Source organism: Megascapheus bottae, chromosome 18, assembly GCF_031878675.1.
Source record: "Megascapheus bottae isolate mThoBot1 chromosome 18, mThoBot2.hap1, whole genome shotgun sequence".
NCBI classification, from domain to species: domain Eukaryota; kingdom Metazoa; phylum Chordata; class Mammalia; order Rodentia; family Geomyidae; genus Megascapheus; species Megascapheus bottae.
Genome location: NC_143526.1, coordinates 17767132 through 17790996, shown reverse-complemented (window position 1 = coordinate 17790996; position 23865 = coordinate 17767132). Strand labels below are relative to the sequence as shown.

Below are 23865 nucleotides of genomic sequence, written 5' to 3'. Positions count from 1 at the left end.
TCCTGGGTTTAAGCTCAGGGCCTGAGCACTGTTCTTGGACTTTGTCAAGGCTAGAGCTCTACCACTTAAGTCTCAGTACTACCTCCAGCTTTTTTCTATGTATGTGGTACCGAGGAATCGAACCTGGGTCTTCATGCATGCTAGGCAAGCACTTTACCACTAGGCAAACTCCTGGCCCCCTGATCCCTGGTATTATTATATAATAACTTATGATTGTAAACACTGGGTAACACCCTTCCAGCAGCCCATCCAATGTAACAGCTAGTGAAAGATAAGTTAATGGATTCTTGAAGCATGAAGATCCTGATGTGGCTCTTTTTCTCTACATCATAGCTATCAGTAATTTCTAAATCAATATCACCTTTCTAAAGCCCCTGTTATAATTCTTTCTACAATTAGCAGTTCACACTTTTTAAGATTTTATGTCTTCTCTTTGAATACACAGGATGTTGGGGAAAGCTTCGTATTAGAACTAGGTGAATCTAAGTAACTTTCCTATATTAGAGAATACTAGGGAAATAATAAATAATTGTCTTTTCTGAAGGGAAGCACCCTAGTTCATAGAGGACCACACACAGAAATGGCTATGAGAGGAGGTGGCTGAGTTCCCAGAAATTGCTGTGGTGATCACAGAACGTGTGGACACAGAGGTTGCTGATAGGGGCTTGCTCCCTGGTATTCAGATGCTACCTGCATACGGGTGTCAGTTCTGAGAAATTAAAAAGAAATGAACTAAAAGTTAGTGACAATGAATAAGGAGATTCAATGGGTTTTTTTCTTCTTGATAAGCCAGGGAGTATGAGCTTGTTTACTTTGGAGAAGTGAAAATATTACTAATTGTTTTACTACTTGTATTCTTTATGATATAAAAAGTGCATACTGCTGGTTGCCTAAGACCTACATAAAGCAGAAACTGACTTGTATTTTTAAAATTGTAAATAACAACAGGAACACAAGAATTAGTGAACTCTAGAAATATATCTTTATGGCTCTAGGAATCCAAGGAACATCTGAGCAACCAAAAATTAGATTATAACCAGAAGTCTGGATTTTTTCTCTAGATTCTCTCTCTAGTTGCTACTTTTCTTCTCTATTCTTGCCTTCTCCCTCATAGCTTTTGGCATAGAAGTCAAAAACTTTTGAGATTTATTTTGGATATTCTTGGCTAGTGGAAAAAGGCTAGTATTAACAATGCTAAAGGAAATAAAGTCCTGGGGAAGGAATTTATTAGCCTGTCTTGGGTCATGTGTCTGTCTTGGGCTGTTCATGTTGGCTCTATGAATGAATGAGGTTTTTTGTTTTTTTTGGGGGGAGGGTTATTATGGGACTTGAACTCTAGCATTGAACTGAGCATTGTCCCTGAGCTCTTCAGCTCAAAGCTATCACTGTACCCCTTGAGCCACAGTGCCACTTCCAATTTTTTAATGGTTAATTGGAGATAAGAAATTCATGGACTTTAGTACCCCAGCTGGCTTTGAATTGCCATCTTCACATCTCATCTAAATAGGATTACAGGTATGAGCCACCGCCCCTGGCTGAAGTCATATTTTCATGGTGGTAATATTGTATACTTACAATGGCCATGGAATGAAGGAAGAAACATTTACAGCCAAGGAAAAAATTGAAAGAAAATTTTAAGGTACTACTGTATTCTTTATTTTGCTTTTAAATGAAACAGTTTTTCAAGTATTGCTAAAATAAACATTTCATAAGAATACAGATGCATAGTATATGTCTCAGTAGAAACTGTCTTTACCAAAATAGTCATTTACATATTAATTTGGGTATTCCCAATCTTTCTTGCACAGTTTGGCTAAGGATTTATCAATGTTAATTATCAACTGATTATTTCAATGAGCTTTTTTATTGTTCTTTTTAGTCTCTATTCTATTGACTTAAATATTTATCTTAATTATTTTCTCATGTTTCTACATTTGTGTTTGTCTATTCATGTTTTTCTAAGACTCCAAGGTTCTATATTATGTTATTATCTGAGATCTGATTTTTTTCTTAATGTATGTAGGTGCTCATAGTTTTGAGTGATCAGTGGATAGTTCCATGAAGTAAAGGTTTAAAAACAAAACTTTGTCTTAGAATCAGGGAAAAATGAAAGCACAACTCACTAGGCTCTTTCTTACTGAGAGAGAGCAAAGACTGTACTAAAAAGAAAACTGTATTCTTTCTTAATAATCTTTTGTAAAAAATCTAAGAAATTGCTTCAGTCTGCACCATGAAGGGCTTAGGTTACAGAGAAATGGGATTATTTTCACATTAGAGCTTATTATACACTAGAATATGTTACTGAGAGAAGCAGTAAAATGTCTTTCCTTGGAGATTCATAAAAATAGAAATGATTTCTCATCAGTTGAGATATAAATAGTTTTCAAAATGGATTAGACACACAGAAATTTTGTTTAACATGCAAACTCTTGACAAGATTCCACTCTTTTTACCAGTAAATTTGTCTCATTTATAGCATTCTGGTGCAATTGAACAAATATTTATTAAGTATCCATTAGGTTCCCAAGCATTAGGCTAGAGCTAAAGGGCTTTTATTATGTGGGGAGATTTAGAAATTTGAAAATGACTGTAATTTGTGATTGGTAAAGGCAATTGTCACAGAAGAGATTCAGATTCATATCTATGTGATTTTTCTAAAGAATGAGCAAGAGTCGAAAAAGGTAGACAAACATGGGGATAAATGGTGCCAGAGGAGGTAAAAGCATCAGCAAGGGGCAGAGGGAAAGAGATCTTACAGAAAAACAAGGAACCAAGGAGAGAAAGAACTGGAAAGGTTTCTGTGACAAATAGACTGAACATTTACATGGTATTTAATGTTAAGAAAAGAAGATTTTTTAAAAGTAGAGGTAGGTGAAAAGTCATTTGGGGCAGACGAGATAGACTGAGCAATGATTTGGATTCTATTCATGAGACCAGCAAGTCATCTTATTACTGAAAAGCAGGAAGAGAAAGTAGAAAAGCTTACAAAAGAAAGAGCAATCATCCTGTGGAAGGCCTTAAGTGCTGAGTTTCAAGCTTTGTTTGAGGAAGATTAGTATAATAGCACATGAGACATGTGATGCCAGGGAGAGAAAGAAAGACAGAAGGAAGGATAGAAGGTCATTGTGGCTTTTGTACTGGTGAAATCCTAGACACATCCACATATGAAAGTAAGACCTGGGGCTGGGAGTTTTGCCTACTGGTAGAGTGCTTGCCTACCATGCACAAAGACCTGGGTTCCACTCCTCGGTCCCACATACACAGAAAAAAAGCTGGAAATGGTGCTGAGGCTCAAGTGGTAGAGCTCTAGCCTCGAGAAAGCCCAGGACTGGCAAAAAAAAAAGAAAGTAAGAACTATATGTGGGAGATAGTAATTAGGGTAGTCCACAGGGCTGAAAGATGGATGTATTGTATATTTTCAGTACACTCAACATTTATCAGGAAATGGTACTCATCAATTGCTTCATCAACTCTTTTTTGCATATACATCTAAGCTTCCCATTAACAAAACAAGTAAGTCAGCTGGTATCCCTAGTTTGTACTTGTGGTAAAGTGAGATCACTTTACTAGTTCTAGTCTTCCTTCCCTCATCTGCAGTTTTGCTGTTTTAAATTCTATGTGATTCTGAGTAGTCTGGTGAAATCTCATGCCATGTGTCCTTTATCTTGCCTGGGAAGTGGACCTACTATTTCTACCCACTAGTCACATGTATATCCTTCTTAGTTATCTGATCCACTTTGACTATATAGCAGTGCCACATTCAATATAATGTTGGATGCTCTTCTAGGTCCCAAGCATTGCTTGAATATCTTGAAATGTATCCCTTCCTGCAGATAATTAAAGGGATTGCTGTGATCTAAAATACAGGAATTCAGTCCCCCAACATCTGACTCTACTGCCAATGTTCTTAACACAACACCTCTAAATGAGCAGTAGAGGGAAAGGATAAGAGCAAAAGTAAAATAAAAGGCAAAGGTGAGTTCAACACTGGTGGATTGGGTGGTTTTTCAGTCATACCCTGCCTACATAATATATAATCTGAGATTTAGTGGCTTAAAATAGCAACCCTATTAGTGTAGCTCATGATTCTGTAAATTAGGAAAGTAGAGATGTTTGGCTAGACAAATCTTCTACTAGATAGATAACATATTGACAGGTATTCACGTGGCCAGATGAGCACACATAATAATAGAAAGCAGGGTTAATAACTTCAAAGGAATGACTGGGGTTGGTTCCCAGGAAAGGTCCATAGTTGGACTGTTGACCACAACTATACATATGGCATATCCATTCTCAAGGGATTCTCGAGACAATCAGCAGATTGTTTTTGTCTGTTTTAAGACTTTGTATCTTTGTATACAATATGGCATCACACAGAGTGTATTTTAAAGTCTGGTTTCTTTGTCTCAATATTTTGTTTGTAACAGTCATCAATACTGTTAGATAAAGCTGAAATTGAGTTATGGTGCTATAGTATTATTTTGTGTAAATACATCTCAGGTTAACTGTCTATTCTATTAATATGCATTGGGCTAATTTCTAAGTTGAGCTCGGTTGAACAAGGATAGGAATATTCCAAGTGTCATATGTGCCCATTTCTGTTAAGTATGTGTCTATTGCTAAATCCTGGATTTGTCTCCCCATCCACTAATAATTTGCTATAATATTTGTAAAATTGTATGCCCTCTACATCTGGGTTTGAGCAGATCAATCAATCTAATTCATTGGTTGTATCATCTTACTAAATTTTAGCCATGTTTTGAATATGATTGCTTTAAGATGGATTTGCCCAAACACAGAGAGAGGGCTCTCCTGTCTTATCTAAATTATTCTTTATGCATCTATGTTTACCTAGCTCTTTATGATTTCCTGACAGATTAAAAGAGATTCTTAATTGATTATCCATTTCAGCCTTTCCTTATTTCATAGAACTATGCGAAACACACCTTCCAAAACTTTACTCACGCATTAAAAAAAATGATTCAAACTGACCGTATGTTGAAATGACTTGCATTTACCAAAGCTCTCCCCACATCCTCAAGTCAAATGGCAGTTTTTTCCTTGTGCTACTTCTGTTCCTATGTAAGACCAATAATCTGAACATAATAACTGCATGTTGAAAAAACTACTTTTCACGGGAAACCTTATTGAAGTTGAGACATTTTTAAGATCTTCAGATTCAGTTCAATTTCATACAATTTCTTTCCTTTCTAAGGAAGAAACTTGAAAATAAATGTGGGCTCAGTTGCCAGGGAGTCAAGAGAGAAATGATCTGTACTTGTATATATAGATGAAGTAGATGATATTCCCCTAGACACAAATGTAGGAGAGTCATGTCTACATACAGCTCTGCTGAGACACATGCATTGAGGTGATGTTGTAGTAAAGAAATGATCAACAGTTTTCTTTTCTTTGTTTTATGTCAGTATTGGGACATGAACTTAGCTTTCTCACACAATGCTGTTACTCTACTATTTGAGCCACATCTCCATGACTGGCTTCTTGCAGATCAGAATCTCATAGATTTTCTAGCAGGCTTAGAATCTTGGCCTTAGATCTTGGCCTTCTGAGTAGCTATGGATACAGGTGTGAGCCAATGGTACCCAGCAAACTCTTGTTTTGTGAGGATTTTTGTCTTTGTCTCTTGCTCTTCTTTTTTTTTTTTTAATCCTCTTTTTTTTTCCAAGAGTGTGGCAAGGCTAGAGGACACAGAACAATAATTTGGTGCAATGATTAGACAAAGTAGAAAGTAGCATCTGTTCCATGAGGATATCTTCAAATATGAAAGTAGCTTGGTTAGAATATGTGAGATGCTTCTGGGAAATTATATACATAGCTATCCCAGAGCAGAGATTTAGAAGAGGAAGCTGGACCAGAGAGAGAAATGACAGTTAAGATGACAAAGCCAAGATAAGAGAATTTCTTTGTCTATTTCCCATGCATTTCCATGAAAGTGAAGATAAGGTTTTCCTTGGAGTTTTTGAGAGAACAAAACAGGTTTCTGCAACTAAACTTGAGTAACTTTAGCCGTGCTTCTTCTCCTTGTGAACAAATGAGCCCTGACTTGAACAGTCCCTTTGGTAGACATGTCATGCATTATAGTAGTTTTCGTGACCCTCTCATCTCTGTAACTAGATTATAAAATCCTCTGGGGCAGAGATGTCTTTAATATGTCTTTGTATTCTGCCGTGCACTTAGTATAGGGTAGGGAAATGTCATGTTATCCTGCTGATTAAGTCCATTAAGAATTCAGGTTGCATAACTCTCCTAATGGGGAATGGAGAAGAAATCCTGCAAGCTGAGTTTAATGTTCACCAAAAGCATCAACAAACAAATGTAGAGGCAATGCCCTTTGGCCATGCACAAAATAGGAGGGAGAGAGTGTCCTTTTTCTCTCTGTGAATTATCCTCAACTAAGTTCTCACCTTAGGGGCAGGATGCTATTTATTTGTTCTCTTTGAGATTCTTCCTAAGCTTTGGTGTATAATCACCAGCTGAGTTGGAAGATCCAAACTGGGACAGGGTGTTTGTAAAGAAGGGGCACAAAATAACTCCAACAGAACTTTAAGTTAAATGTGATTGAACTTTATCTGTTAAACAGACTGATCATTGTAGACATGATTGAACATTTCTCAAGGAGGAGTACGAAGTTCTGCCCTGGGGAGCACCTAATTAAAAGCTGGTTTGATAAACAAAACTGTATTTAAAGGATGCACTCATGGTCTTCTGGATCCTAACCCAGCTAAATGGGAAGGATACATCTCTAGACTCATGCAGAAGAGAAAACCACTTCCACATGTTTTTAGGGGAAGAATACTATCATCTGTGGTGTTTAGCTGTTGATCACAATTATATTCTATCGGAAGCCAGTATATGGATGTATGTCTGTAATTCCTGCACCTAAAGGCAGAGGAACCAGAATCATGAATCTAAGAACCTGGGTTACATAGTGAGATCCTTTCTCTCCAAACTCAAACCAGTACCACCAATGTAAAATAAAGAAAAAGAAAGAGGAGGAGAAAGAGGAGAAGAGGAAAACCATTTAAAAATGCTATTCATTTAATTGTGGAAATAGATTCTAAGGAAACCTAGAACATTTTATGGTTTAGTGATATTAATGAATCTGGTTTGAAATAATATGTTGACTTTTAATACCAGCAAAGAACTAGTGGCAACTAAGTCATAGCAGGGGATTTTCTTCTTCATTCGTGTTACTTGGGTTTGAACTTGGCCTTTTATATATTACACAGATTATCATTTGAGCCTAGCCACTTTTTATTTTTCTTACTTTTGAGACAGGGTGTCACACTGATACTCAGCTAGACCTGGACTACAATCCTTTTATTTGTATTGCTTATGTAGTTGGAATGACAGGCATATGGTACTATACTCAGTTTTTTTGTTGTTTTCTTTTTTGGTAGAGATGGGGTCTCATAAACTTTTTATTCAGATGACTTCAAACTATGGTATTCCCAATCTTCTCTTCCAGAGGAGCTAGAATTAGAGTCACTGTGCACAGTAAACATTACTTCTTATTATTTTGTGTAGCAAAATAAAATGTCTGTCTACCTATCAGTCTTTCAGGAATAGTCTGTAAGTAGTCTGTATAAATGCATTACAAGAAACATTTCCATTCTCTACCACCTCTTATGAATTATAAACTTCTGTGTATCACTTTTTAAAAATTAGATTACATTAGTTATATAAGAGGTGGTCATTTTTACCTTTCTATACATGTTAACAATTTCCACAGGTTTCCTTGTCCTGTTTTCATAGTCACAAATAATCTAATTGGACCATCTTCAACCTCCTGTACCGTCTAAATCTCTCCTAATTCCTCCCACACAAAGTCTTTTTTTTTTCCTGCCTGTTTCCTCCTACTAATCAGCAGCTTTCATCGGCATCGTGTATGCTGTTTTTGTACATACTTGCAATGTATTATAAAATTATTCCCTGTATTTCCTTTTCCCTCTTCTTCCTCCCTGTCTCCTAAGTAGTTTCTTAGTTTGACTCATGTTCTTTTTTGGTGGTGATCGTTATGGGGCTTGAATCTGAATACTGAAGCCTGGGTGCTGTTGCCGAGCTCTTAAGCTCAAGGCTAGTATTCTACTACTTTGAGCCACACCACTACTTCTGGCTTTTGAGTTAGAGATAAGAGTCTCATAGGGATGATTCTGCCTCAGCTGACTTTGAACCATGATCCTCAGACCTCAGCCTCCTGAGTAGGGTTACAGATGTGAGCCAATGGCATTTGGCTTTCTATTTTTATTTATTCATACTTTTTTCTAGATTATCCATATGCACATATGCATGTATATATGCATACATACACAAACATGTAAATATACATGTATATGTCTACATATATGTGTATATAAATGAGTACAAACATAATTTGTGCATGTGCACCTGAACATGTGCATGTGCTTGAACTCAGGACTTGGTTGCTACCCTGAGGTTATTTGGCTCAAAGTCAGCACTCTACCACTTAGGCCTAACAGCCTCTTCCAGCCTTTTCTGAGTAGTTTATTGTATATAAGAGTCCCATGGACTTTCCTTCTTCAAACCACAATCCTTAAATCTCAACCTCCTGAGTAGCTAAGATTACAGGCATGAGCCACAAGCACCTGGCTTTGATTTGTTTACTGAGCTTGGTTTACCTCCATGCTATTCTCCATTTGCATCCATTTTCTGGTCAAGGACAAGATTTGACTTGCCCTTATGACTGTGTAATACCCTGTAGTATATAGAATAGAGTCAAGTCCCAGACATGAGCATAAGTCTTTATTTCTTCCTCTTTGTTACCATAAAAACTGAGGATGAAATTATTACTGTAGTGGGATAGTGTTCACATTTTAGATCCCCTTATTCTTGTTTGCACATATTTCAGATTTTTTTTGCCAGTCCTAGGCTTGAGTTCAGGGCCTGAGCACTATCCTTGGACTTTCTCAAGGCTAGAGCTCTACCACTTGAGCCTCAGCATCACTTCTGGCTTTTTTCTGTGTATGTAGTACCGAGGAATCAAACCCAGGTCTTCATTCATGCTAGGTAAGCACTCTACCACTAGGCCAAACTCCCAGCCCCAGATTTTATTTTTAATGTTTCTAAACCTGTGAGAGATTGCAATAGGTCTTAAAGTATATCATGTGACCAGTTTGTTCATCATTTGTGCTCTTAGTTTAAAACACAAGACAAGAGAGTGGGCCTTGATAGCATGACAGAGGAAGCTCTACTCTTCTGTTACTAGCAGCCCCAAGTGACAGTTATGAGGGCCAAGAGAATGGCACTACTTTTCATAGCAGTAAGAAGGGCTGTGATAGACTTCAGGAAGCCTCCATGTGGGGGTCACACAATGCAGAGATAGATGACCTTGAAATATGTTGCCTGGGAAGATATGCGTATAGAACTCAGATACGGGGAAAATGAGGTGTCACACAGAAGATCACAGTAGGCTAAAAGAATGAATCCACATGGCAGTATATGGTTTCCCAGAAGTTTCCCAGAACAAGCAGGGTTACTCTCTCAATAACTCAACTAGGTAAAGGCAGCCTGTGAAAAGACATATGGTCTATCATAGGGGTTCTGCTGAAGTTGGGATTTGGCTCAAAATGACAATGCCCATCAGTCTAAGTGGACAATATATGATGCATAATAAGACTGAGTATTTTTTTTCTAAGTTGATATGAGCTCTGGGGCTTCACTGGTTGAAACCTAGGCTCTAGATATGTACAGCTTAGGTTTAAACTCTGGCCTTCCTATTCATTTCTTTTGATCTATTTTTATTGTAAAGATGATATGCAGAGGGGATCAAGTTACATAGGTCAGGTAATGAGTGCATCTCGTTTTGAGTAGTGTCACCTCTCCCCTCGTTTTCTTCCAGTTCTTTATCCTCCAGAACCCCATCCCCAACAAGTTCCCATCTCTAACATAGTGCCTGGAGACACTGCTTTTCTTTTAATACTGTACTTCTGCAGTGTATTTTGGATTTAAACATCCCCAAAGCCCCTTTCTATGGTAAAGGGACTGGACCCCAAGACAGTACTCTTCAGATGTGGTAAAACCTTTGCAATAGGGGGCCTAATAGAAGGTTTTATTCATTGAGGGTGTGACCTTGAAGGAGAGATGTGGGACAGGACATAGTGGACTTTGTCTTTTCTTCCCTGCTGCAGTGAGTTGAGCCTCTCTCTTCAACAAGACAAAGGTGAAATCAAATAATTCATTTCAGGCCATGAGCGTGGCCTAGTGGTGGTGTGCTTGCCTAACATGTATGAAGCCCTGGGTATGGTTTCTCAGTACCACATAAACAGCAAAAGCCAGGAGTGGAACTGTGGTTCAAATGGTAGAGTGCTAGCCTTGAGAAAGCCTAAGGACAGTGCCCAGTTCCTGAGTTCAAACCCCAGGACCTAGAACTGACAAGAAATAAAAATTTAAAAAAATAATAAAATAATTTATTTCATATCAAGTAGTCATCTTATTCTTACTAGTTGCATGGTTGTTGAACTAGTTGCACTGTTGTTGAACAGTTCAGTGGGAGAAAGTTGTGAAAAGAATTCTACTTTTAAGCCCTAAAATTTTACAGAATGAGGAAAACTGAGGACAGAAACATGTAGTCCTATTAGCCCAGTAGGCATTATTTCAGACCAGCTTTCTCAGTCCTTGGGAGAGAATCCAAAAGTTTCTCTAGGCTGCAAAACTCAAAGTATTTGAAATTTGTATTTCTTTTATATCTTGCTTGATAACATGATTTCTATTCACAGTACTAAAAATTAAAACAAATGAGAAAAAAATAAAAGGAAGGAAAGAAGCACAAGGCTTAGCTAGATGAGGGATCTCTCTGTGCCTTTTAATTCTGCATAGTATGGGAACTTTCCTTTCATGACTGCCAGATGCAGATGAGTGAGATTTTAACCTCAACATCAGTCACAAATCTCACTTATTATTGTTTAAACTCTAAACTAGAAAATAAATCTTGCTTGTCTTCTGCCTTTGCCTATTAAATAATTCAAGTTTACATAAAGACTTGGCTTATTTTGTCACCGCCCCCACCCTGTTAGGTATATGATATCCAAATTTAATTAAAGTCTGTGCTGTGGGCTATAACTTCTTTAGTGAGCAAAAAATGATCAGAAAGCCCAGATATTATTTTTTTATTAAGTCTGTGTTGATTGCGTTAAAGCATGTGCTCTCACTGAACTCCCTTAGAATGAGCTACACATTCTTCCATGCCACCTGGCTACCAAACACATACTAGGAAGAATTTAGCTCTGATATGAATAAACCCTTGGTATTAGGGAACTGGAACTGCACTTTACAAGAAAACATGGGAATATCAGAGTCCTTTGTTGTTCTCCCCCTTGCCAGTGTTCTGTATGCGTCTGTTCTTTCCAAGCAAGGGAAAAATAAGAATAAATAAATAAAGCACAAGAAAACTGGAAGTTAATGTTGCTTATTTTTCCTGGGAGGATGTACTCACCCAAGAAGACTGAGTTGAAGTATAAGAAGCCTGGAAAGAAATATTTTGGGTTTCTTTTTTGAAGCTAAAAATATGAACACAGGTGAAAGTCATAGGCCATGTGGTCTGAAGGTATCAGAAAAGAATTTCAGATCATTAGACAAGGCAAACACTCCTCTCCTCACAGAGAGAGGCAGTAAGGCTCAGGGTTATGGGCACTGGCTTTGTCTTTGTCTTGGGAATTAAATTGCTGAGTGGCCTGCAGGAACTTAATTAAGTTCCTGGATTCCTCTTTTGACAAATCCAGAATACAAACAATGACCACTGTGGCCCGGTGCTGTTGAATTCATTTGATAGGGGAGCATTACAACATAAGAATTCTGCTTAAGAGCTGATAATTATATAGGACAAAATAGCATGCTGACTGTGGCAAACAGGCCAGGTGGCTAACTTTTCATGGTTTGAAGTTTGATTAAAAGAAGAAAAGCTTATGAATTATGAGTCTATGAAAAGGTCAGATCTACAATCAGTTGGAAATTCAGGTCTCCTTCAAAAACTATACTTAAATTTTCAAGTAGATGCTTTGTGAGTGGATAGCTGGCAAACTTATCTCACTGGCTGGTGATTCATTTCTGTTCTCAAAAGCCTCCAAGAAATGCTTTCTGGCATGTACTGGGGAAAGACATTTGGAATTTAAGAGAGACTTCACTAGGCAGGTTGGGGTATATTGAGGCTGTGTTATAAATGAATGCTGGACACAGTGGCAGGAACACTAAGGCAAAAGGGCCATGTCTGAGAAAGACCATGCTTCCAAGAAAATTGCCCACAGCAGAGCAGATGATGCAGAGCTGAAAGAATAATGAAAAAAAAAATACAATAAAGGCCAAATCTGATAGGGATTTGAATTATATGCAAGGAAAAGCATTGCTGAAGAAAATGAGATGATAGGGAGGGTTTGGAAAAAATGGAAGAATTCATAACCAGAACAGCTTCAACTTATATCACTAAATCCTAGGCATTGCTCTTTCCCCTGAGAAAGTGATTAATTCAAAATAAGCACATTGGAGACTTCTTTTGTCATGAAATTTGAAGTCCCTCTGCTTTGCAATTGCCCAGTCATTCTCACTCCTTTCCCTCCCCACCCCCCACGCCAGTGCAGAGAAACTCTGCCTTTCACACAGTCATCTGCAGACTCCAGGGAAACTGTGACTACTCATGCAGAACTTCGAACCTCCCACATATTTCCTGCTCACAGGACAACTGACAGTGCCTGTGTGTAGGATATATCTGTACCCCAGGCTCCCCTTTACTGACTCTGATCTTGTGGGGAGTATGCTTCCTGCCATATCCAGAAGAACCTCAAGGTTCATCTGCCCCACTGTGAGTATTTGAAAGCCACATAATAAGAGAAAGGCAGACAGTGGGGACAGAATCACAGAAATGGAGCTGAGAAGCTGGAAAGGGCCACAAGTATGCTTGGATGACACATAGTGGCTATGTGTCCATACTGTCCATAGCCTACCTCATGTTTCCTGAGAACAGTGTTTCCTCCTGACACGTTCACATTGATTTAGAAGGTGGGAATCCAATCAGAGAAGGAAGATGGAAAAGAGGGTGATTCCTTGGCATTACAGACTTGGGGGTGGGAGGGAGGACTTGCAAAAGGCATTCCTTCTTTTTACTATAAGTTGCTAGTTACAAATCAAGGTTCTCTGAGGCTTCCAAGGTTCTTAGCTTCCATTCTTGATTTCATTTTTCTTTCTTTCCTCCAGATTTCTGCTCTTACATCCCAGACTTTTGGGCTTGGGTACTGTCCAGAGGCTTCTTTTTTTCATATATTTTTTATTTTAATTAATAGAAGGGTAAATGATATTTGCCAGATAGATGGTGCATTAATTCCCATACATTGATACCCTTTCACACCCATTTCCCTCCCCCCCACCCCCACCCTCATCTTGTTTTCCCCCCTTCCCTATCCAATTTCAAATAACCAAATACAAATATACCGATATATCAGGTAACAAAGTGAGATACTGTAACAATATGAGATAACCAAGGGACAGCAAAAGAGATGAGAGATAACATAGTACCTTAAGAACAACAATCATTCATTATATGGCTTATGTTTCTATATCCTAGAAATCCTTTCATTTAGCATCCTACTATATGGCCTTTTGTATCAAGGTTTTGCTCTATTGCAAATCTCTGCTAGGAGAACCCAAGGTTTCTACTGATTATGACAAATGAGGATAACCATTGAGCCTAAGTTCCTTTGAGTCTGGCTTACTTCTTAATATGATCTTTTCTAAGTCTTTCCATTTCCTAACAAATGGGTCAATGTCATTCTTTCTGACTGAAGCATAGAATGCCATTGTGTACAAATACCACATCTTGTTTATCCACTCATCAACTGTGGGGCATCGGGTTGGTTCCATATCTTTGCTATGGTAAATAGTGCTGCAATGAACATTGTTGTGCTGGTGGATTTAGTATGTCCTTGTTTCTGGATGATTGGGTAAATGTCAAGTAGTGGAATTGCTGGGTCATAGGTGAGCTCTATGTTTAGTCTTTTGAGGAACTGCCATACTGCTTTCCATAGTGGTTGAACAAGTTTGCACTCCCACCAACAGTCTAATAGTGATCCCTCCTGGCCACATCCCCTCCAGCATCTGTTGTTATTCGTTTTCTTGATCCTGGCCATTCTAACTGGTGTGAGGTGGAATCTTAGAGTTGTTTTGATTTGCATTTCTTTTATGACCAGAGATGTTGAGCATTTCTTCATGTGTCTATAGGCCATTTTTGTTTCTTCTTCAGAGAAGACTCTCTTTAAGTCTTTGGCCCATCTTTTAATGGGATGGTTGATTTTTTGGAGATTAGTTTTGGAATGATTCAATTTTTTGAGCTGTTGATATATTTTAGATATGAGGCCTTTGTCTGTTGTATGGTTAGTGAAGATCTTCTCCCACTCTGTAGGCTTCCTAATTAGTTTACTAGCTATGTCGTTTGCCATACAAAAGCTCTGCAGTTTAATGCAGTCCCTCCAGAGGCTTCTTAAAGTAGCACATGTAACAAAGTCCAGTGACAATAACTTGCACTCAGTTAATAAGTGGGGATATGAAGAACTGATTGCAGTCATATACCATTGTGGACACAATTTAACTTGCAAAATTTCTTGAGATTCCATTCTCCAGAATTTTGTGTCTTTCATTATTGGCCTAAGAGAAAACATTTTTCCCACGATGGAATCTGATATGTAATGAATTTAGTAGGAATCTATATTAATAGAAATTATGCATAGATAAAATAAAATTGAAATGACCAAAGACAGTGAATACTTTTGTGACTACTACTTCTTGTGACAGACAAAACTTTTAATATTTCTTCCCCAAAGGCATATATATTGTAGTCAACCCTAGTGAGTATATTATAGCCCCAATATAGGTGAGATATATACTATTTAAAAGTGTTTGGCTAAGGATATTACCTTTTATTTCTAAACAAGTATAGCCCAGACATTGCCAAATGAAAATTTCTTCTATGTACCTATCTCTTGCTGAACTCCTTTTCTGAAATTGTTTTCTTTAAAAAAAGATCACAGATTCAGCCAAGTGTTCAGATAGCAGAATTCATTCTACCAGATTGAAAAAAAATACATGCACTACAAACTCTCCTGTGCTAAGTGGTTTAGACATAGCTTTGGTGCCTATAATGTCCTTGAGAAATAATAAGTCCTAAATGCAGGGATAACTGAAAAAAACCTATTTTCTTGCTGCTTCTTCAGTATTTATACAAGACAAGAAAGAAGAACACAAAGAAAGGCAAGTTCCCCCGTGCTTACAAAAAACCCATATCTGGTGATTACGTGAACCAGAAAATAATAGATGTTTGAAATTGGCATAGCTCACTTCTAGCCAGTGGAAGGGACTGAGGAAATAGTTCAGTAGTCTGTCCTCATTTATTTCAGAAACGACAGACAGTATCACAGAAAAATAATCCATACAGGAACCCTTGAACAAACAATTACAAGGATCATAAAGCAAGCAGGTCTGAAATCGATCCTAGCAACTATTTCCCATTCTCCATCTTCTTTAACTTTGCTTATTAGGTGGTTTGTGGATTCAACCTTCTGTAAGTGTTCTTAATGGTACAGTATCAATTTCCCCAGGTAAGGAATGTCTGTGCCAGTTTCCCTCTCAATAAGGTAGATGATCACATCATCCAATTTTTTTTTCTATGACTTGTGATTAGACTAAAAAGAGGGACAGAGAATAGTGGTTACCTCTCTCTCTGTCTGTCTGTCTGTCTGTCTGTCTGTCTGTCTGTCTGTCTCTCTCTCTCTCTCTCTCTCTGTCTGTCTCTCTCTCTCTGTCTGTCTCTCTCTCTGTCTCTCTCTCTCCTTCTCTCCCTCCCTCCCTCTCTCCCCCTTCCCTTTCTCCTTCTATCCCTCCTTCATTCCTTCACTGTGTCTGTTCCTTTCTGTCTCTCATCTGTATCTGTCTAACACACACACACACACACACACACACACACACACACACACACACACACGTACTGTACCTTCTTTTTTGGATGCATGGGACTAATTTCATTCTAGTTCACTGTTTCCATTGTCCTTCAGCTTCTAGGATAAAGAGTTCCCACTGATTCTAAGCATACATGGGCCCATTTTATCTTACTTTAGTTGTCTGTCAACTGAGTTATCCTACTAGAATAGCCATGTACTTGGTTTAAAGTAGAGAAGAAAGTTCTCAAGATTATTTGCTCAAGGTCTTATGTAAATAACTGTATATACTTACGTATGCCTTAGTCTTTTCTAACACTCAATTTTCTTTCCCATGCTATCATCTCAAGGCTTTTAGCCTATAAGAACCATCTTCCTGCTCCAATGTCCTTGGACTTGTCCTTTCCTCCATTTGAACTGTACTTCCTCCAAAATCTGTTAGACTACCTTCTTAACATTCAGATATCAGTTTAAATGCCATTTCTTCAAATAAATCTTTGATTGCAATTGAATACTCTCCTCTAATCCATTATTTTCTTCACCATAACCCCATTTAATTTCCTTCTATGGGGTTTCATTTGCAGTCAAATCAATTTATCTTATTGTGTATTTATTGCTCATGTCTTCTCTGGAATGTGATCTCTTAGCAATTTAAACTTTATAATCTTACTTGCCATTGTATTTTCAAGAAGAAAGTTTAAAACAAAGTAGATACGATATATATATTTAATTGATGAGTGAGCTTATGAGTGCATGAAACTAGATCATGAACTAGCTAGGTACCTGGTGTTTGCTTGTCAAATCACCATCTCTCCAAGAAAATCTATTGCATGGGGACTATTGTTTCTTAGTCTGAACTTAGAATTTCCTACTGTATAGAAAATATCAAAAGCTCTGGCTCAAATGAAACAAAATAAAGCAGGTTAAGTGAAGTGAGTCAGGCTCAGTGACATAAAAGTACATATTTCTTCATATGTGAAAGTTGTATCTAAACAACAAACACTTGAAAACATGTAGTGTCATATGCATTTATACACAATCAAACTGACTAAAGTATGGTATATCAAAGAATAAATCTCAGTGGTACAACTCTGAACAATTAGCTGATTTTTTTAACAAATGATTACCTGAATGCTGAAAGTCTTTTTCGTCTGGGAGGGAAGAAGATTGAAGAAAAGAGGATAGATAAATAGAGGAATGGTAAAGGAACTCAGTCATAATATGCTCTGTTATATGTACACTCAATGTGTATACTTGAAGTTGGAACTTGGTAACTTGAAGAGATGGGGTTTAGGAAAGATGGGAGGAATGATAGAAGAGGTGGCATTTATCAAGATACATTGTATTCCTGGACAGATATGTTGAATTTAAAACCTTTTGTTCAATTACTCATAGAAAATTTTAAAAAATTGAAAAATTTAGAACTGATAGCTACTCTACCATCCTCATGTTCCAAGATGGCAAGTTAGAATAGATTTAGCCAACACATCCTTGTCTAGGCAAGTATATAAAGAATGAAATAAAGTATGACAGGAATAAATAAAAGAAAGGATGAAAGGGTCTCTATCTTTTTTTTTTTTTTTTGGTAGTGAGCTTGAACTCTGGGCCTGGGTACTGTCCCTGAACTCTTCAGCTCAAGGCTAGCACTCTACCTCTTGAGCTATAGCACCACTTCTGGCATTTTCTGTATATGTGGTACCAAGGAATCGAACCTAGGATGTCATGCATGCCAGGCAAGTACTGTACCACTAGAGCAAACTCTTGGCTCATATCTTTTTTAAGAAACATCAACATAGTTCCTGCAATATGCCTCACTGATCAGCATCAATAGACACTATAATTACTTATAAGAGAGACTGGCAAATACAAACTAGAGAGAGAAAATACAAGAGAAAGAAAGACACATAGATTTCGAATCTAAGAGGGAAAGGAAATGGACAGAGATGAGTGCTGGTGGCTTACTAATTTAATCCTAGCTACGCAGGAGGCTAAGATCTGACAATTGCAATTCAAAGCCAGCCTGGGTAGCAAAAGTCATCAAATTCTTATCTCCAATTAATGATCAAAGAGCCAGAAATATAAATGTGGTTCAAGTGATAGAATGCTAACCCTTGAGCGATGAAGCTGAAGGTTAGGGCCCAGGCCCTGAGTTCAAGCACAAGGACCCATACCAATAAAAGAAAAACATAAACAATAAACCAGATTGAGACAGAAAACCAGATATGATATAATTCCATTTCCCCCCAAAGAACCTAAACATTCTTCATTAAATCTGTACTGTAATTATTCTCCCAAATCCTTCTCTAAAAGAATTCTTGATAGTTTGTCAAGCCAATGTTGAAATCTTCTGTGTTCTTTCCATATTCCCAGAGTCCATGGCAATATGGAAATCACAGGAATAGATTGACTTAGTCAGTCAGCATTCACCCAACTATCCCTCCAAATAACCTGTCTCTTATTTTTTATATCATAATACTCCTTTGTGCTACTGGTACAAATTAAGATAGCAGTGGTTTCTTTTCTTTTTTTTTTCCCCATATATAGAAGGGTTACATTATATTCCCCAGATAGAAGGTGCATTACTTCACAAACATTGATTCCCTATCTCATGTCATAGTCCTCATTTCCCTCCCCCAACTCATCTTGATTTCCCCCTTCCCTATCCAATTTCAAATAACCAATTAAGCATATATAAAATATATCAGATAACAAGGTGAAATATTGTAACAATATGAGATAACCAAGGGACAGCAAAAGAGATCAGAGATAACATAGCACATTAAGGACAACAATCACTCATTATGTGGCTTTTGTTTCTGTATCCTGGAGGTCCTTACATTTAGCGTCATACTATATGGCCTTATGTATCTAGATTTTGTTCTGTTGTAAATCTCTGATAGCAGTGGTTTCTATTGAAAATTTGCTTTGATTCATTACATACTTTGCTAAGTATTTTATTTGTGTAATAATTTTTCTAGTCATTGTCCATAAGCAACCAAAAGAGCTTAATGTATTATTAAACCCATTTGAAAATTTTCCAAATAAACCAGAATTCAACTCTAACACTCATTCTTAACTTTAAGATCACCCTGCCTATAAGACTACCTTCAAATTAAGGCTACTTTTCCTTGGCTACATCCATCACAGCCACCTTCAAAGTATATTTCCGTGATTCAAAACAAAGGATTATCTATGAACTGTAGGGAAGTTAGGACTTTCTTTTGTTATTTTAAGCAAACTTTTCTTACTGTCTTGTTTCCTGGGCCTGGGGATTGACCACCTACCTTTGGTTGGAAGTCAAAGGTCCTGCTTTTCTGGCCACAGACTCATTTTCTCTGGGACAGTCTAGCCGTGTCTCCATATTGAATGTTCTACTCCATGTTGCCTGATTCAAACTCAGGGAGACCTTGAATTTTGTCTTGCCTTTCTGGTTGTAGATAGGGGGCTGGAGTCCTTAGGATGGGAATTGCTTATCAAGATTTTGACTTTGACTGGGCATGCAGTTACCTGAACTACAGAGCACTTGTCTCCATAAAGTGAAATTATAGCTGATGACCTGAGATAGGTGGGTCCCATGGGGTTTTTTGTTTTGTTTTGTTTTGTTTTTTGTGGGTTTTTTTTTTTTGTCTTTTAGAGTCTGGATCCTGTCAATCATCATAGGAACAAATATAGAGGTCTCCCATTGGCCTGTATTTCAGTAACTATCTAGGCCTCACACAATGATAGTGTATGTTGATTGAGCATTCCTATAAAAATTGTGATAGTGAGATTTATACTGAAGAAGTTCCAAAGAAATGAATCTTCTCTTTGTAAAACTGAACACTTCTCTCTAAAACTTCGAAAATCTCACTGCCTGATCTTGCATGTGAACATTCATATTTTCTTTAAACAGCAAAAGAAAGGGATTCCAACCTCCCATTTCATCACAGAGACCTATGCTTCTATGTTCTATGATATATTCCTCAACACAGTTTAGTTGACTAATATTAGTAGATATACAAGTGAACCTCTGTGGCATTATCCTTTTTTTTTTGCCAGTCCTGGGCTTGAGCTCAGGGCCTAAGCACTGTCCTTGGACTTTCTCAAGGCTAGAGCTCTACCACTTGAGCCTCAGCACCACTTCCGGCTTTTTCTGTATATGTGGTATCAAGGAATCGACCCGGGTCTTTGTGCATGCTAGGCAAGCACTTTAACCACTAGGCCAAACTCCAGGCCCTATGCATTATCCTTTTGAACAATGAAGAGGCAGTTAAACAAAATGAGTATCAGAAGGTTGAAATGAGGACAAGAGGTGGGTAATGAGAGAGAGGTGGATGAATGCAAAATGGAACAGGGGACAAAAAAAGCAGAACATTCAATGTACATATGTGATAAAAGAACTATGTAAGACGTATGAAATGAGTCTAGGGGAGAGAACAGATGAGAGAGAATAACGGGAGAGATGACTGATTATGAAGCAGTAGATACTTAAATGGAACTGTTAAATTGTAACCACCCTGTACAACCTTTTGAAGTTTAGGAAACAATAAAATTAAATTTGTTTAAAGTGTTTTATTTTTCTTTAACCTTATTATCACGACAATGTACAGAGCAGTTACAGTTATATATGTAAGGTAGTGAGTACATTTCCTGTCAAACATTGTTACCCCTTCCCTCATTTTTTTACCACTTCATAACCCCCCACGCCTCCCCAAGTAGTAAAGTTCATTTCTAACATATTATCTTGTGAGTATCACTATTGTATTGATTCACCTTTTGTCAAAAATGAATCTGCCAAAAGATAAATGAATTTTATTTAAACTCTTGTACATTAAGAAATAATGCTTTCATTGTGCATAGAATAGGTGAGACGGAATCTCATGAGCTCCTTAGGGAAATATCTCAAAATTTAAATTTAAATTTAGGTATAATCAGTAAGCTGTAACTAATAAGGCAAACCATGTAAATATATAATACAGGGTGTCAACAGAGGGCTAAATGCATAGTTAGGCCATTATTTGTAAGAAACCTATATTAATACATTGTACTTCTTCCTGCAGCTTTGTTACACTCCATTGGATGGAGAGGTAACTTAGCAGGCAAGCTAATTTTGCAGACAAAAACACATGCCATATAATGGTAGACACAGCTTTTGTAGGTATTATTTGCTGCTCACAAATCTATATTATGCAAATTTCAAAAAAAAGCATGCCTGGCATTCCTTTCTAGTCAACATTTTACTTCTAAATGGCACTAAAGAGTCTACACTATCTCAGTATGCCTGCTTTCCTCAGTGTGTCTTGTCACTCTGCTGAGACCTTAGCATTTGATTTTATTTCCCTATTCTTCCCAATCTGTCCTTTCAGGTATGTCTAGAGTAATTCTTCTTCATTGTGTATTAAAATTTGATAGGGAAGGGGGGAAAACTAAGACGGAGGGGGGTGTGGGGGGGGAGGGAAATGGGTACCAAGACATGTGAAAGGGTATCAATGTATGCGAATTAATGCACCTTCTATCTGGCAAATATCATGTAACCCTTTTACTAATTACAATAAAAAATATTTTAAAAAAAAGAGTCTCATGGACTTTTTGTGGCTAAGCTGGCTTTGAAGCTTGATCCTCAGATCTCAGCCTCCTGAGTAGCTAGGATTACAGGTGTGAGACACAACCCCTGGCAGAACTATGTAAATCTTTAAAAAAATCCTATGAACAATGTGATTAAGGATGACCTATTTTGCACATAAGACAACAAAGGACTTCACTGTATCTTAATTTTTTTTTTGCCAGTCCTGGGCTTGAGCTCAGGGCCTGAGCACTGTCCTTGGGCTTTCTCAAGGCTAGAACTCTATTACTTGAGCCTCAGCACCACTTCTGGCATTTTTCCTATGTATGTGGTACCAAGGAAATCTGGGTCTTTGTGATGCTAGGCAAGCACTCTGCCACTAGGCCAAACTCCCTGCCCTGTATCTTATTTTGTGTTATCATTCATTTATTTATTCAGCCATCTCCACCCCCAAAAACATAGATAAATGTATATTTTGCCAAATGCTATCCTGCGTCTTAATGACATGTAGCTGAAATGGATATTATCTTTGCCTCCAAAGAAGTCATAGATCAGCAGGAGGAGACAGAGAGCTGTTCGAATACAATGCAGAAAAGAAAAGTGACAAAAGTGCTCTGAAGCTTGGGACTCCTCTCATCCTCCCTGAGATGCAGTTATCATGGAGTAATTTATGGAATAGGTATCAGTTATGGAGAACTAACAGTTGAAGGAAGAATTTCCAAAGTGGAAAGACAAGAAGCAATGAGAAAGGAAAAGAACAGTTTGAACAAAAACTTCTCTTGAAGTATGACTGAACATAGAAGGTGCTTTGCAAATATGTATTGAATTAAGTAGTAGATGGATAAATTGAGGGATAAAGAATGACTCTTTCAAAATGTCATCCCTTCTTGAACCCACTACTAAGGTAGTATTTTTTCCCACTGGAAGAGAATAAATATATATCCTGAATAGATTAGCAACTTTTTAAAATTCATGCTGTTACACTTCTTTGCATGCTATGTGAACATGGAATAATAAAAAAATGGTATATGTGATATAGGGTATTTATTGACTCTGATAACTAGATAATCCAGGAGAAGAGAAGAGATTTAGATACTAAAGACTGTCTAGGTTGAGATATGTTTTTTCCTTTTTCTCAGTGTTCAAACAGTCTAGTACATCAAATAAGGTATTTTCATATTGTTGGATATCTTAGCTTATATATAATTATAAAGGCAGAGTAGTTGTTTATAATGATCCAATGAGCTCTAGTTTGGGATTTAAAGTAAACAGAGTAAAATAATGAAAATCTCAAGGATCATGATTCAGGTCAGGAGAAAGTATTGCTCATGCAAAGGAAGCAGGGAATGCATGGCAAATCCCAGTGATGATGACTTTAATGGAATACAATATGTTATAAGGAAATGGTAGTGAGAAAGCAGAACACTAACCTTCCCATTGGATTGGTACAGCATAATGTAGAATAGATTATATCAGTTCCACAGAACAGGACACCTCTCTGCCTTCAAGACAGAAAAAACAAATATATTTTCTAATGTCACATTCCTTCTTTTGTTCCTTAGTTATCTCCTCCTTGCCGCTATACTCACATTTCAGAAGGTGCCATTATTTGACATCTTCAATAACTCTGTCTGCTTGGCAAACACCCATACAAACCTAACAGTCAAACTAACATGCTTGTTACTTGAGCAAATGCTGTGCTGTAGGCTTGCCTGAAAATGACCAACTTTACTCCAAATGTAGAACTAATAAATATGCATTTTAATGTTTTTCTCTGATTTGCATTCATGTCTGATCAAATAAAAGCCACATATAATTTTGTATTTGTTTTCTAAATCTGTTGGTTATCATGCAGCAAGGGCATCCAATAGCACATGCAAAAAAATATTGTCTGTATGGAAAATATGCTAAGTCAGGCTAAACAAGATAAAATGTGAAATCTGAGGACCTTCTACATTTCTGTGGCCTCTGAAGTCATCAGTAGGTGAAGACTACCCTTTATGGATTGTTCTTTATTGAACTGGATATACTAGCCATCCTGTGTGCTTCTTGAATGAATTTCTCTTCTCATAGAAGGCCCTGCTCATTGCTTTTTGAAATGAATGTGAATAAAAGTCATTTTTGCCTGGAACATATTCTGGAGAATTTCACGATTCCATTTTGCAAATCAGAAAACTGGTCTGTTTTGCATGATTAGTTTCTAAGACCATATTTAGAGAAGATCATGGCATATGATGTTTCTGTTCCGCTGGCCCTAAAGGTGGCCAACATGCCAAATCCACCCATGTGATGGTCAGTCCTTGTGCCAAAAGGTTCAGAAACACAAATCCAATTTAATTCTGGCTCAGAAAAGCAATAAGTGTTTAAATT

The 23865-nt window shown here is 37.5% G+C and overlaps 1 protein-coding gene across 1 annotated transcript in view; it reads left to right on the top strand.

The window, feature by feature from the left end:
• Nucleotides 1-23865, top strand: part of Macrod2 (mono-ADP ribosylhydrolase 2) — a 1707616-nt gene that overhangs the window by 1340468 nt on the left and 343283 nt on the right. The window lies entirely within an intron of this gene.